This window comes from Rutidosis leptorrhynchoides, chromosome 6 (assembly GCF_046630445.1).
Source record: "Rutidosis leptorrhynchoides isolate AG116_Rl617_1_P2 chromosome 6, CSIRO_AGI_Rlap_v1, whole genome shotgun sequence".
Lineage (NCBI taxonomy): Eukaryota > Viridiplantae > Streptophyta > Magnoliopsida > Asterales > Asteraceae > Rutidosis > Rutidosis leptorrhynchoides.
Genome location: NC_092338.1, coordinates 161,903,014 through 161,919,564, shown reverse-complemented (window position 1 = coordinate 161,919,564; position 16,551 = coordinate 161,903,014). Strand labels below are relative to the sequence as shown.

The 16,551-nt window shown below is 30.4% G+C and overlaps 1 non-coding gene across 1 annotated transcript; it reads left to right on the top strand.

Annotated features, from left to right (window-relative positions):
- Positions 1 to 8,327: 8,327 nt before the first annotated feature.
- On the top strand, positions 8,328 to 8,399 carry TRNAD-GUC (transfer RNA aspartic acid (anticodon GUC)). Its single transcript has one exon. It is a non-coding gene; the product is annotated as a tRNA-Asp (tRNA).
- The last annotated feature ends 8,152 nt before the right edge of the window (positions 8,400 to 16,551 follow it).

Here is a 16,551-nt window from a genome sequence, read left to right as displayed (position 1 = left end):
TGAGAATTATGTATCAAATAAATATATAGCTTAATATAGATTAATGAAACATTAGCAAATTGGTAAATATAATTATAAGACGTGGTTAAGATTATAAGTATAAAATTTAAAGTTATAAATAAAAATATATTTAAGATACACAACCTAATTATATTAATGGTATTATGTACAAAATGAAATATATAAATAATTATGTTTAACACATATAACTTAACAAATATTTTTATATATATAAAAGGAATATAAGAAACATAAATATATCATTAATATAAAAATGATATAATTAATAAGTTAGATATATAAACTTATTCAATTACAATTATGTGTACTAATATATACACAAATGTTATAGGTTCGTGAATCCGAGGCCAACCCTGCATTGTTCAATATTGTCATATGTATTTTTACTACAAAATACATTGAGTGAGTTTCATTAATCCCTTTTTAAATGCTTTTGCAATATATATTTTTGGGACTGAGAATACATGCGTTGTTTTATAACTGTTTTACGAAATAGACACAAGTACATGAAACTACATTCTATGGTTGAATTATCGAAATCGAATATGCCCCTTTTTATTAAGTCTGGTAATCTAAGAATTAGGGAACAGACAGCCTAATTGACGCAAATCCTAAAGATAGATCTATCGGGCCCAACAAGCCCCATCCAAAGTACCGGATGCTTTAGTACTTCGAAATTTATATCATGTCCGAAGGAGGATCCCGGAATGATGGGGATATTCTTATATGCATATTGTGAATGTCGGTTACCAGGTGTTCAATCCATATGAATGATATTTTTGTCTCTATGCATGGGACGTATGTTTATGAGAAATGGAAATATGAAATCTTGTGGTCTATTAAAATTATGAAATGATTATTTATGTTAAACTAATGAACTCACCAACCTTTTGGTTGACACTTTAAAGCATGTTTATTCTCAGGTACGAAAGAAATCTTCCGCTGTGCATTTGCTCATCTTAGAGATATTACTTGGAGTCATTCATGACATATTTCAAAAGACGTTGCATTCGAGTCGTTGAGTTCATCAAGATTATTATTAAGTCAATTATAGTAAGATATATTACGAAATGGTATGCATGTTGTCAACTTTCGATGTAATGAAAGATTGTCTTTTCAAAAACGAATGCAATGTTTGTAAAATGTATCATATAGAGGTCAAGTACCTCGCGATGTAATCAACTGTTGTGAATCGTTTATAATCGATATGGACTTCGTTCGGATGGATTAGGACGGGTCTCTACAGTTGGTATCAGAGCGGTGGTCTTAGCGAACCGGGTCTTGCATTAGTGTGTCTAACTGATAGTCTTTAGGATGCATTAGTGAGTCTGGACTTCGACCGTGTCTGCATGTCAAAAGTTTTGCTTATCATTTTTGTCGGAAATCATCTGCTTATTATCCTTAGGAAATTACCTACTCATTATTTTTAGTCTAGACACGTCTTACTGCATTGACTGCATGAATAGTGTATAGACAAAATTCATATCTTAGCGTATCTGTTCATATTTTAGTGAATACTGTATAGACAAAATTCATATTTTAGTCTAGACACGCTAACTGTTCCAAGCTAATTGTTCCTAGCTAACTGATTACATTTTATTTATCGTAATTTAATTATCGCAATTTACATTCTCGCAATTTTATTTATCATCATTTAATTTCTGTTATTTACTTTACGCACTTTATTTATCGTTATTTAATTTCTGTTATTTATTTTACGCACTTTAAATATCGGGACACGTATACAAGGTTTTGACATATCATATCGATGCATTTATATATATTATTTGGAATAACCATAGACACTCTATATGCAGTAATGATCGAGTTCTCTATACAGGGTTGAGGTTGATTCTACAATAATATATATAATTTGAGTTGTGATCGAGTCTGAGACATATACACGGGTCACGATACGTATTAATTAATTCGAATATTATATATTAAACTATATATGAATTATTGAATTGCTAACTGTGAACTTTGAATTATGGGTTATCAACATTGGACAATTAAAATGAATTAAAATATTGATTAAAACATATGAAACTAAACAATTCTTCAAGTTTGCCACTTGATTTCCTCTTAAACCTCATTTGTATCTTGATGATTACAATCTGCGTTCAAACCTTTCATGATTCTTGAAAACATCTCAATTGAGAGAATGAATCAACCGCACTTCATCTACGGAAGGAAAGATTAATACGTATAGTTATACACTTGAAAACACTCGGAACCTGAGTAAACATTTAAAACGTATCTGTGCTAGCTCCTTTGTCATTGTTATTACTGAAAATAACTTTGCAATTCCTTTTTTTTTAAATTAGCCAATTTTGTTACAGCTTTAGCAAGTCAACTTCGACTTTTCACTCGGATTAGCTTATTATAACCCTGATATATAATGTGTCTTTCGTCATCGATACTGGGAAACCGTTTATATCTCACCACGTTAGCAGTAAATTTACCAACAACTCCGTTGATCTTTGACTTTCCAAAAAATCACTATATTCAGTGAAACCCTATCATTTACATCTTATAACGAGAATACTATACCAACTACCGGGAATTAGCAATCAGTATTTTGAAATCTCGTAGCATTTCTACATCAATAATTATATGTATACATATAACAATTATCTCCTAGAATTACGATCTTCAATTCTGAAATTTTGAAAAGGCACCCAGTTTACGAATCGATACTCTGAATGTTGAAAAAGCTGAATGAAGCAGCATAAACTGTAGGCAACCATAAACGACCTTAGTCGTCAGAAGTTTGATGATAAAGAATAATATGTGGGAAAAGCTCAGAAACGTTGGAACTGGAAAACGGATAGAGTTAACCATGAGGGAGACCAAGTACAAATACAAGGACCATACCCTATATTCAAAGAATCCAGATAATTCTGGATCCGTTGAAATCTTTAGAGAATATCTTGCTCCGAAGTCATGTTAAAATCTTGCGGAAAATCTTTCTCCATCAACCATCAAACTTAGAAATTCCAAAATATCATCATCAATATCTTCGATATTTCTGAGGATATTTTCATAAATATTCTCGTCCGAAATTATATACCTCTTCGTGCTTCCTGTGTATCATTATATTGGGAACATTCAAGAGAAAATTTAGTACTGAAAAACAGATTATGCGAAACTATGAAGAAAGTCGTGGACAAATCACAAAGAATAAGTTTGACTTCAAAGAATCCAAATGATTCAATGTCTGCTAAAGTCTTTAGTGAATATCTAGCTCCTTACTCTAAACCCTTGCAGACAATAGTTTCTTTCATCCGCTGATCTTAGATATTCCGAGATATTATCGTATCTTTCATTATAAATATCCTCGATATTTCTGAATATATTTTCATAACTAATCTTATCTGAAATCATTAATCTCTTCGTGCTATCAGTGTTACATCATAAAGAAACTGTTAGTTTCTCTATTCTATAAACTTTCGAGCTTAAAATATGAATGTTATTGAAGTAATGTTGGGAACTGAAGCATGAGTTATATAATATAATGACACTTGATCAACGTGATTATATTACAGTAAGTCATGCTGAGTTTCTAATGGGACGTGATGATTCACAGATCATAACGTCATCATGTGCCATGTTACATAACTCTTTCATTCTGCTTAACTTCTGAACATATCAAGAAAATATATTCTTGATAGTTCTATCCTCAGTGATTCAGGTAATTTGACAAAACAAATCGTGCTACTACCTTTCATTTCTACCTTGTATAATATGATAATTCGAAACTCCATACCTATGCATTTTGGACCATTACTTGCGAAAAGTAAACAAAGGCATGAAGCTCCGAAATAGAAAGGGGGTATGAATCGCAGCAATTAAGAGAGCGCATTAACTGTGGATGACAATAATTATAGGAGACAGAAGCAGGGACATTGAAATATAAGGGAAGATATAAAATCCAACAACAACATAGAAACTACAAACCGTGTATATCAATGTTTATCGCAACATAAAGACAAGGGAGAATTAAAAACACTATAACCCCAAGTGCAAAGTAGAAGAAAGCAGATTCCTCCAGTGGAAGTTAGAAAAGGAGAATGATTGTTGCAAAAGTAAGGATAAGGACAAGGATCAGAACTGGATTTAGCATTTTCACAATCTTTTGAATGTATGAACTAAGAAAGAAAGTATAGGAATGGTGAGAATAATGGAACGGAAGTGTTTAATTTATAATGGAAATATCCGACAGAGTAATCAAGGCAGATCGCCGTATTTAATTATAGAGATCTTAATCTCCTTATTCGCTGAAGAATCGAATCTCTCAGATTTCGAAGATTTTCTTTAAATCCCTTGAATTCCGGAATTCAATCGCGACTACGTCAAAAGTTATGGAAAATCTCCATTTCTTCATCTCGATCTTTTGTGATAGCTTCATTCATACGCTTCGATTAATGGAATCATCTTATCCATATTACCCAATGATGATAAAACTCTATTTATCAACTCATATTCGTCATGAGAACATTTATATTGTAAATCGTGACCACCTCACTCAAATTTCGGGACGAAATTTCTTTAACGGGTAGGTACTGTGACGACCCGGGAATTTCCGACCAAATTTAAACTTAATCTTTATATGTTTCCGACACGATAAGCAAAGTCTGTAATGTTGAGTCTTAAAATTTTTAAACTGTTTAGATGGATTCATTTGACCTTTGACTATCTGATGTGTAAAATCGTGTATATTATTTATCAATGGAAAATACTGGTTATTAAAATATTACAACACACTAACGAGCAGTGTACCCGATCGTGTAGCAGTATAGATATTGGTAAAATCATTGGAACGTTCCAAGGACAGTTCAACTCAATTCAAGATTATAAACTAAGTGTAATTAACAAACAAGAAATAAAAGAAATAACGAGATATTGGGTTTTGGTTATTTAACGATTAACCAATCAAGATAGATTTAAATATAAAGACAATTTTTTTTGTGTTTTTAATTTTATAGAAAATAAATGCAGACTCAACAAACAAATTAAAGATAGTTTTAAATTCAATAGACAAAGAAATGCTCGCCTAGATCTTTTACCCTCAGTGTCGGATGATATAGTATTAAGCACAAGTTATAGTGATAAAATGGCATGCAATTACTAAGTCGGTTCGTTTAGAGTTCTCTTTTACGAACACTCAAGCTAGGATTTATCGACTTAGGGTTCCCTTTCACCGAAGACCTCTTTCGCTTGTGACTAAGTAATTAACTAATTAAAAGATTTAGATTCAATTGGTTACGCGTTCGCTCCACACAATTCACCCCTGTTTTGTGCAACATATGTTACTCAATTTACCCCCTTGGTCCAGTAAGCACCCAACTAATTAAGACAAATCAATTGAAAATTAATGTACTAAATTGAAACAGGGTTCCCTTTGTCCAAACAAGTACACTAATCAATCTCATAATATACATCAACACCCACAAGTGTGGTTCTTTATCCAAACTCTAATTTATCATGCAAAAAATCATATTACTATAAAATAAATCATCTACCACTAAGGTTATTAATCTAGATGAACATAAAGTATTTAGCTCATGACCATGATATAAATTGAACACAAACACAAATTAATGTTGCATAAACAATTCATTATTCGCATAGACACAAATAATTCAATTAAAATAGCAATAATAAGTACATTTGTAACAATCACCAAAATAAAATGAGTTAAAGAAAAATCAAAGAATATTAAACTGAGAATAAACAAAGTTACTCCCCTTTCTTTTCTTTGGCTACTGACGTCAACCAAGTGAGACCAACAAGTCTCAATTTAATTAAATATCAAAATCACAATTTCTCTTTTGTCTTGCTTTTCTTCCGTTTGTCGTGATCTAACACCAAAAAGTGGGACCAAGCAATTACAAGACCAAACTCCCCTTTGTTCCTTTCTATTGCGTAACAAGAACCCAAAGGGGGTCCCACCTGCGGCTGCCACACACAATAACCTCCGCCCCTTGTTTAATTGAGTGATTTTATTTATATCCTATACCGTCAATGCTCTTCATCTCATTAGGTTGCTTCTTATTTTTTTTATATAAAAGCCCACTAATAAAAAATCATGCTCAGCCCAGTTGGCTAGCTTACATGGTTTAATTAAATCAAAAGCTCATTAGTAGTCCAAAGCTATACTCCGTATAACACTTGTAGTTATTTTTTTTCTATTCAATGCAGCTGACTTTTGCTCATTTAGAGTATGACTCGTCCAGAATTTTCAGAAACCATAATACGAAAGTTGTAGCTCTATGAATCACGGACGTCTTAAAACGCTTAAATATCCAACTTTATCATTTTTGTAGCTCTTGAACTCAATTCTTCCTAAATACCATCAAATCGTCTCCAAACCGTATCCAAAGGACCAAAATATGAAGGATATTGCTAAGATAAATGTATGTAAAATATGCAATATCAAATCACCCCACACTAGAGTCTTGCTTGTCCTCAAGCAATACCGACTCGAAAGTAATCTTCTACCATATAATAACATCTTCATAAGTATGTGTAGAACCAAACGAACATTAACTAATCAAGCAACTAGCGTGGGCACGAATTTGGATTAGATATCAACCATGGCTCCCACTTGTATTCCCAAAACAACACTTTCCCAAACCTCAAGCAATATGTAATTAATAAAGTAACCAAAGTTAGTCTCGATAACGTACCATAATGATGAAGTAGAGAATCTCGAACCATAATATAAGTCTTCAAAGAAACTGGGAATCAAGTGGGAACTGAGCACCAAAGATATAGCAAACGAACATATGTGCCAAAAAGAACGCACGGGCTACCCCGCAATTGGTCAAGCCAAGCCTCCCACAAGTACCTAACATCGTGAAATGTCGGTAAGAAAATAATGTGCTTAGGAGGATACACATTACGTCCAGATATCATCGATAGTCATGAGGTAACCATCTAATCCGTTAAGTCAACCATAAAGATTGAGGTTCATCAGGCTTAAAAGCTGATATCTCACCTTTTCGGAGGTTATCCACTGGGAATCTGATCAATCACTGAAATTTTGTGTATCATGGTGCGCTTCCAATTTGCTAGCAAATCTCCCTCATTGAGATAGGATTTGACTACCAGTTTCCCTGTTTGACGTTGAGGCCTAGTAGATTTTTAGTTAATTTTAGCAATGACTTTTCAAGATTTTTCGTCACCCTACAACTGGTCTGGACTACAACTTCTGAAACAAATCAGCAAGTGTGTCGTTCGGGAGACTTGACTCCCTTTAGGATGGAATGGATACATCCTGTGTGGTTAAATAAAGTGGTCGGGTGCAACATTGTCCTTGTTAGGAGAAAGAATGAGGATCTCCTTGTTAAAGTTTTTGATCTAGCGCATGGTCCGGTTTCGACCACACGTTATTATCACCGTTCATACGGTTGACACCCGTTTTGGTACAGGTGACCTACGATTGAATTCTTGAAGAATTCATAGGATTTCACGTTCAATGGGAATGAACGTGGTTCGGTTTACGGCTAGTGTCACCCACAGTTCCCCTGGGTTTTGGGAAACGACACGGAACAAGTATAATTTCCGAGCCAACTAAACCCGGTATCGGTGTAGGGCGGAAAGAATACAGGAAATGACATTATGTACCCGTCAATTCGTAGGTAACAACTTACCAGATTTCATAGCATAAGATTTTGGCTTCTTTGAAATCACGAATTAAACCATAAAAATTTTAAAATACCCCTAAAATGGCCTAAAACGTGATGTTTCACTCTTTTTAAAAGTCACAATACCAAGCCATATGTAAACCAACACTCGTGTTTCAAAAAACATATTTTACCAACCCGCAAGAATTTACATCCCACCCCACACTTGAGATCAAGTAATGTCCCCATTACTTGAGATCAAAAATAGATTAAATTCAGAAGGGTAAAAGGAGAAATAAGGTAAAACTTGCCAAGTTATAACCATGAATCGCGGAATGCTAGTGACAGACCGGCCTGCACTCAATGACATTCCACAATAGCTATCACGCGATGTTCATCATCAAAAGTACTTGCAATGAATCCAAACAAATATACAATACTCTATAAAAATGGTGCATTTCATTGAGTCGTGCACCTGACTCGACCCCCCATAATCAGCCTTTAGTGGGGTCTGAATCACCCACACTTAGCTGAAGATACGAGAAATCAGTGGAGTATGTTCCACGAATCAGCAAGGTTAACCAATTGTTAACACCTCGAGAAGTAAACATAATATCAAGTAATCCTATTGTCTCTTCCCTTAAATACTTCACACTAGCCCGAATATCCGAAAATGTCGTTGTAGTATAGTGGTAAGTATTCCCGCCTGTCACGCGGGTGACCCGGGTTCGATCCCCGGCAGTGGCGCCAAAAACTTGATGTGTAAAATCGTGTATATTATTTATCAATGGAAAATACCTGTTATTAAAATATTACTACACACTAACGAGCAGTGTACCGGATCGTGTAGCAGTATAGATATTGGTAAAATCCAAGATCGTTCCAAGGACAGTTCAACTCAATTCAAGATTATAAACTAAGTGTAATTAACAAACAAGAAATAAAAGCAATAACGAGATATTTGGTTTTGGTTATTTAACGATTAACCAATCAAGATAGATTTAAATATAAAGACAATTTTTTTGTGTTTTTAATTTTATAGAAAATAAATGCAGACTCAACAAACAAATTAAAGATAGTTTTAAATTCAATAGACAAAGAAATGCTCGCCTAGATCTTTTACCCTCAGTGTCGGATGATATAGTATTAAGCACAAGTTATAGTGATAAAATGGCATGCAATTACTAAGTCAGTTCGTTTAGAGTTCTCTTTTACGAACACTCAAGCTAGGATTTATCGACTTAGAGTTCCCTTTCACCGAAGACCTCTTTCGCTTGTGACTAAGTAATTAACTAATTAAAAGATTTAGATTCAATTGGTTACGCGTTCGCTCCACACAATTCACCCCTGTTTTGTTCAACATATGTTACTCAATTTACCCCCTTGGTCCAGTAAGCACCCAACTAATTAAGATAAATCAATTGAAAATTAATATACTAAATTGAAACAGGGTTCCCTTTGTCCAAACAAGTACACTAATCAATCTCATAATATACATCAACACCCACAAGTGTGGTTCTTTATCCAACTCTAATTTATCATGCAAAAAATCATATTACTATAAAATAAATCATCTACAACTAAGGTTATTAATCTAGATGAACATAAAGTATTTAGCTCATGACCATGATATAAATTGAACACAAACACAAATTAATGTTGCATAAACAATTCATTATTCGCATAGACACAAATAATTCAATTAAAATAGCAATAATAATTACATTTGTAACAATCACCAAAATAAAATGAGTTAAAGAAAAATCAAAGAATATTAAACTGAGAATAAACAAAGTTACTCCCCTTTCTTTTCTTTGGCTACTGACGTCAACCAAGTGAGACCAACAAGTCTCAATTTAATTAAATATCAAAATCACAATTTCTCTTTTGTCTTGCTTTTCTTCCGTTTGTCGTGATCTAACACCAAAAAGTGAGACCAAGCAATTACAAGACCAAACTCCCCTTTGTTCCTTTCTATTGCGTAACAAGAACCCAGAGGGGGTCCCACCTGCGGCTGCCACACACAATAACCTCCGCCCCTTGTTTAATTGAGTGATTTTATTTATATCCTATACCGTCGATACTCTTCATCTCATTAGGTTGCTTCTTATTTTTTTTTATATAAAAGCCCACTAATAAAAAATCATGCTCAGCTCAGTTGGCTAGCTTACATGGTTTAATTAAATCAAAAGCTCATTAGTAGTCCAAAGCTATACTCCGTATAACACTTGTAGTTATTTTTTTTCAATTCAATGCAGCTGACTTTTGCTCATTTAGAGTATGACTCGTCCAGAATTTTCAGAAACCATAATACGAAAGTTGTAGCTCTATGAATCACGGACGTCTTAAAACGCTTAAATATCCAACTTTATCATTTTTGTAGCTCTTGAACTCAATTCTTCATAAATACCATCAAATCGTCTCCAAACCGTATCCAAAGGACCAAAATATGAAGGATATTGCTAAGATAAATATATGTAAAATATGCAATATCACTATCCCCGACGATTCACGAACCATGGTTGAAAATAAAGACGTATATATATATACATATATATATAGTATATATAATATACAAAGGATTAAAAATGTAAAATAATATATAGAATAGTTAAGTTGCTATTAGAATGAATATATATACATATCTATGAATGATTTCTATATATATAATAATATATATATATTGTATATATAGTCACGTGAATATACATGACCTTCATACACAATTATTAATTATATATATATATATATATATATATATGTGTGTGTGTGTGTGTGTGTGTGTGTGTGTGTGTGTGTATTAAAATGTGTAGGTATTAAATAAGCAAATAAATAGTATATATTATATAATCATCAGGTATTACATAAATAATAAAATATAATGATAACAAAGTAAATTTGATTACAAATCAAAATCTAGTTGTTGAAATAATATAAATATTATTTTCATTATCATTATTAATACGAATATCAATCTTTGTGTTATTACTTTTTATGGTTGTAAACATTAAAAGTCTAATAAATTTAAGGTTAGGATTCTCAAAAATAAAGGTTCTGAAAATAAATATTAGTATAAGAATGATTGAAAATTGTAATTTAAATGTAATTCAAATATTATTAGTTATTATTAATACGATATTATTTATTAATATTATTACTTTTATAATTGTCATTAACATTAAAAATCATTGTGATAATTATAAGTTATCATTATTATTATAAAAATTTATCAATTACAATACTATTATCACTTTTGATTAATATCATTACTATTAGTATTATTATTATTAACATATTGATTTATTCATTTATACTAAATATATTATGAAATCAGGTATATACAAATATTTACATATAAAAATTCAGTTACATATTTATATAAATATAGTTATGTAGATAAATATATATACTACAATTATCATTATTATTAATAAATTTAATTGTTATTAATATTAGGTTATATAAAAATAAATATAAAAATTAATTATATAAAAGAGAGGTCATTAGCTATCTTATCTGTTATCTATTTCTTCACCTGCTTCCCTTTTTCCTTTTTTTTTCTTCCCTTACCCGTGAACTCGTGTCTCCCCAATCATACTTACAAAACTTTGTTTACTCAATAATTGTTGTGATAAAATAGGTACTAGTACATTCACAGTTCCTGTTGTTCTTGAAATCAAATCACAGTAGCAACTCTTTTATTTATTTATTTATTTTTTTTTCTTTCTTCTTCGTAGACCCTTCTTAATTCATAATCCATTTTCGAACTAAACACAAAAATCTAATAATGCAGAAGTGTTGGGAATAATCCATTTGAACTATCTGCCAGTTTGCAAGCTCTAATTCTTTCGTGTGTTCACGAATTTGGAAGTCAAATTCGATTTAAAAAAAAAAGTCAAATAATCGGTTCATAGAAGAATTTGTAATAGTGTTGATGTTTTAATTCAAATTGTCGATTCAGATAGTTTCTATTAACGATTTGAAATAAGTTTGGTGTTTTAATCGTTGGCTAAAACATTACCAAATTGAAAATCAATTTTTTTTTGTTATGCAGCGAAGAACACAGACTGGTGTTTCTTTTATTTTTATTTTATTTTATTTAATCTAAATTAATTGCTTATGTAAATGTTGTAAATCCTAAAACCTATCCAATGCCACGATGTTATGTTTGATTTCAATTTCTGAGTCGACTGATCAAATGGGAAAAGGGAAGGAGATGAACACAGTGTTTAACGGGTTATATAATTTCATAGGTGAATATTTTCAGAAATATTACAACAGAAGATTGGTTAAGGGTTAGTGTCGGGAAGCGAGGGGTCGCGGGTTCGAGACCCTGCTCAGTCATTATATTTTTTTAGGGACTTCTTTTAAGGTAGCCTATTTTCTTTATTTGTTATTTATTATTGTTATTATTATTATTTTTGTTATTATTACTATTAATTGTTATTGATGTTGTTTTATTATTAATTATGATCATTGTATTAGTTATTATTATTGGTATCATTAACTTCATTAATGTAAATTACGATCTTATCATTATTATTATTAGTATTATCATTTAGGAAAGAAAAACTAGTAGTAATTTGATTAGTATTTAAAGTTTACAACATAATACGCAAAAATTATTATATGTTAGCTTGAAGATTAAGGTTTGCGATAATTAAAAAAAATATTTATATATGCATAGAAAATTCATAAAAGTTTAAACACTAATACTAAATATTACTATGAACCTACTTTTAATATATACCGACTAGTATAACTTTAAAGTGTAATTATTAATTACATATAAATTATGTGTATATTAAAGTATAAAATATATTACAACTATAAACGAGAATTATGTATCAAATAAATATATAGCTTAATATAGATTAATGAAACATTAGCAAATTGGTAAATATAATTATAAGACGTGGTTAAGATTATAAGTATAAAATTTAAAGTTATAAATAAAAATATATTTAAGATACACAACCTAATTATATTAATGGTATTATGTACAAAATGAAATATATAAATAATTATGTTTAACACATATAACCTAACAAATATTTTTATATATATAAAAGGAATATAAGAAACATAAATATATCATTAATATAAAAATGATATAATTAATAAGTTAGATATATAAACTTATTCAATTACAATTATGGGTACTAATATATACACAAATGTTATAGGTTCGTGAATCCGAGGCCAACCCTGCATTGTTCAATATTGTCATATGTATTTTTACTACAAAATACATTGAGTGAGTTTCATTAATCCCTTTTTAAATGCTTTTGCAATATATATTTTTGGGACTGAGAATACATGCGCTGTTTTTATAACTGTTTTACGAAATAGACACAAGTACGTGAAACTACATTCTATGGTTGAATTATCGAAATCGAATATGCCCCTTTTTATTAAGTCTGGTAATCTAAGAATTAGGGAACAGACACCCTAATTGACGCGAATCCTAAAGATAGATCTATCGGGCCCAACAAGCCCCATCCAAAGTACCGGATGCTTTAGTACTTCGAAATTTATATCATGTCCGAAGGAGGATCCCGGAATGATGGGGATATTCTTATATGCATATTGTGAATGTCGGTTACCAGGTGTTAAATCCATATGAATGATATATTTATCTCTATGCATGGGACGTATGTTTATGAGAAATGGAAATATGAAATCTTGTGGTCTATTAAAATTATGAAATGATTATTTATGTTAAACTAATGAACTCACCAACCTTTTGGTTGACACTTTAAAGCATGTTTATTCTCAGGTACAAAAGAAATCTTCCGCTGTGCATTTGCTCATCTTAGAGATATTACTTGGAGTCATTCATGACATATTTCAAAATACGTTGCATTCGAGTCGTTGAGTTCATCAAGATTATTATTAAGTCAATTATAGTAAGATATATTACGAAATGGTATGCATGTTGTCAACTTTCGATGTAATGAAAGATTGTCTTTTCAAAAACGAATGCAATGTTTGTAAAATGTATCATATAGAGGTCAAGTACCTCGCGATGTAATCAACTGTTGTGAATCATTTATAATCGATATGGACTTCTTCCGGATGGATTAGGATGGGTCTCTACAAGGGATCACCTTCTTCTTGTCTCCAATGATTGAGAAGGCTACGAACCCATCCCCAATTCATCCAAAATAGATGATGGCTGATTGGTTAATCCATTCCGATCACACTGCTTTCGGAGCTTCAATGGGATTCCATTTCGGAATCCGAGTGACTTGAACTGATGACGAATTCCATTTCGTACGATTAGATAAAGGATTTTTCGATATGAAAAGATTTTGGTTAACTGATGGTATTCTAATTACATAGAATATCCATATATATAGAACAAAAGATTTCGTAATTTACGGAGGAATTTACGGAATATATCAGGCAACGTTTAAAGTAATAGATACGATAAGATATGATTTAGCAAATACGCTAAGATATGAATTTTTGTCTACACACTATTCATGCAATCAATGCAGCAAGACGTGTCTAGACTAAGAAGGAAATTTTTCTAAGGGTGATAAGCAGATGATTTCCGGCTAGACATGATAAGCAAAACTTTTGACATGTAGACACGGTCGAAGTCCAGACTCACTAATGCATCCTAACGACTTATCAGTTAGACACACTAATGCAGACCTGGTTCGCTAAGACCATCGCTCTGATACCAACTAAAAGGACCCGTTCATATACATTATAAACGATTCACAATAGTTGATTACATCGCGAGGTATTTGACCTCTATATGATACATTTTACAAACATTGCATTCGTTTTTAAAAGACAAACTTTCTTTACATCGAAAATTGACAGGCATGCATACCATTTCATAATATCCACTATCCAACTATAAATTGACTTAATAATAATCTTTGATGAACTCAAAGACTCGAATGCAACGTTCTTCGAAATATGTCATGAAAGACTCCAAGTAATATCTTTAAAATGAGCAAATGCACAGTGGAAGATTTCTTTAATACCTGAGAATAAACATGATTTAAAGTGTCAACCAAAAGGTTGGTGAGTTCATTAGTTTATCATAATCATTCATTTCCATCATTTTAACAGACCACAAGAATTTCATTTCCATTTCTCATAAATATACGTCCCATGCATAGAGACAAAAATCATTCATATGGTGAACACCTGGTAACCGACATTAACAAGATGCATATAAGAATATCCCCTATCATTCCTGGAAATCCTTCGGTCATGATAAAAATGAATTCGAAGTACTAAAGCATCCGGTACTTTGGATGGGGTTCGTTAGGCCCAATAGATCTATCTTTAGGATTCGCGTCAATTAGTAGATCGGTTTACTAATTCTTAGGTTACCAAGCAAAAGGGGCATATTCGGCTTCGCTCATTCAACCATATAATGTAGTTTTGATTACTTGTGTCTATTTCGTAAAACATTTATAAAAATTGCGCATGTATTCTCAGTCCAAAAATATAAAGGGTAAAAAGGCAAATGAAACTCACCATACTGTATTTCGTAGTAAAAATACATATAACATTATTGAACAAGTGCAAGGTTGGCCTCGGATTCACGAACCTATATTAATTATATATTTATATGTTGGTCAATATTTGTCTAACAATTAAGGTCAAGTCATAGTGTACCACATTCCTAATGCTCGAGACTAATATGCAAAAGTCAACAAAAGTCAATTTGACTCAAAATGATTTCCAAAATCTATACATGATTAATATATAGTTTAAATATCATCATTTTATATTTTTAAATATCTTTAAAAGATTTATTAGAGTAAATAATATAATTCATTTATTAATAAATAAAACTTTAAAAAAAATATACTTTTATATATCTTAAGTAATAAAATTTATAAAGTTCATTTAATATCATAAAGATAATATGATAGGTATTATTAAAGAAATTTTATTACACGTAGTAAAAATATGTTTGTATCTCATATGTATTTGATAAAATAATATCTATAATAATAGTAAGTAAAAGTTGCATTATTTTGTAATAATAATTATTATTATTCTATTAATTAAAATATCAATATTCATAATTACTAAAATAAAATGATAATTCTAATTATGATAACATAAATATTTATGATACTTTATAATATTATCTTTTAAAATAATAATTCTATTTAAAATGATAATAATAATGATATTTTATAGTAACAATGATATTTCTATTAAAATGGTAATTTTTGTTAAAATGGTAGTTTTAATATAACGATACTTTTAATAGTAATAGTAATGATAAAAAAATAATAAGAACGATAATTTTATCTAAATCATTATATTACAATATTTAATATTCATCATGATACTCATACTCATTATTTCTTAATTGATTCGTTTAATAGCTTTTAATCGTCTTTTATATCGTTTTCATGTTAATGATAATAATAGTAATCATAATAATTAAGTGTTACTAATAAAAGTTTTAATCATAATAATACTAATGATAATAAATATTATGAATATATTAATGATAATACTAATTATAACTTTAACGATAATAACGATAGTAATAATAATAAAAATAACAATTTTTAATGATAATACTTTTTATAGATAATGATAATAATAATAATAATAATAATAATAATAATAATAATAATAATAATAATAATAATAATAATAATAATAATAATAATAATAATAATAATAATTGAATAAAAATTAGACGACGATAGTAACGACGATAATAATAATCATTTTTAATAATAATACAAAAATTCAATTGATTATAACTTCTAATCCGTTCATCGAAACCATTCGATATCTAAATAAAAAGTTCTTAATTTTTCGTTAGCTTTCCAACGACATGCATATCTTATACCTTATCTCAACTGCATACGTAACTAATTCAGGATTCAACATATCCTAT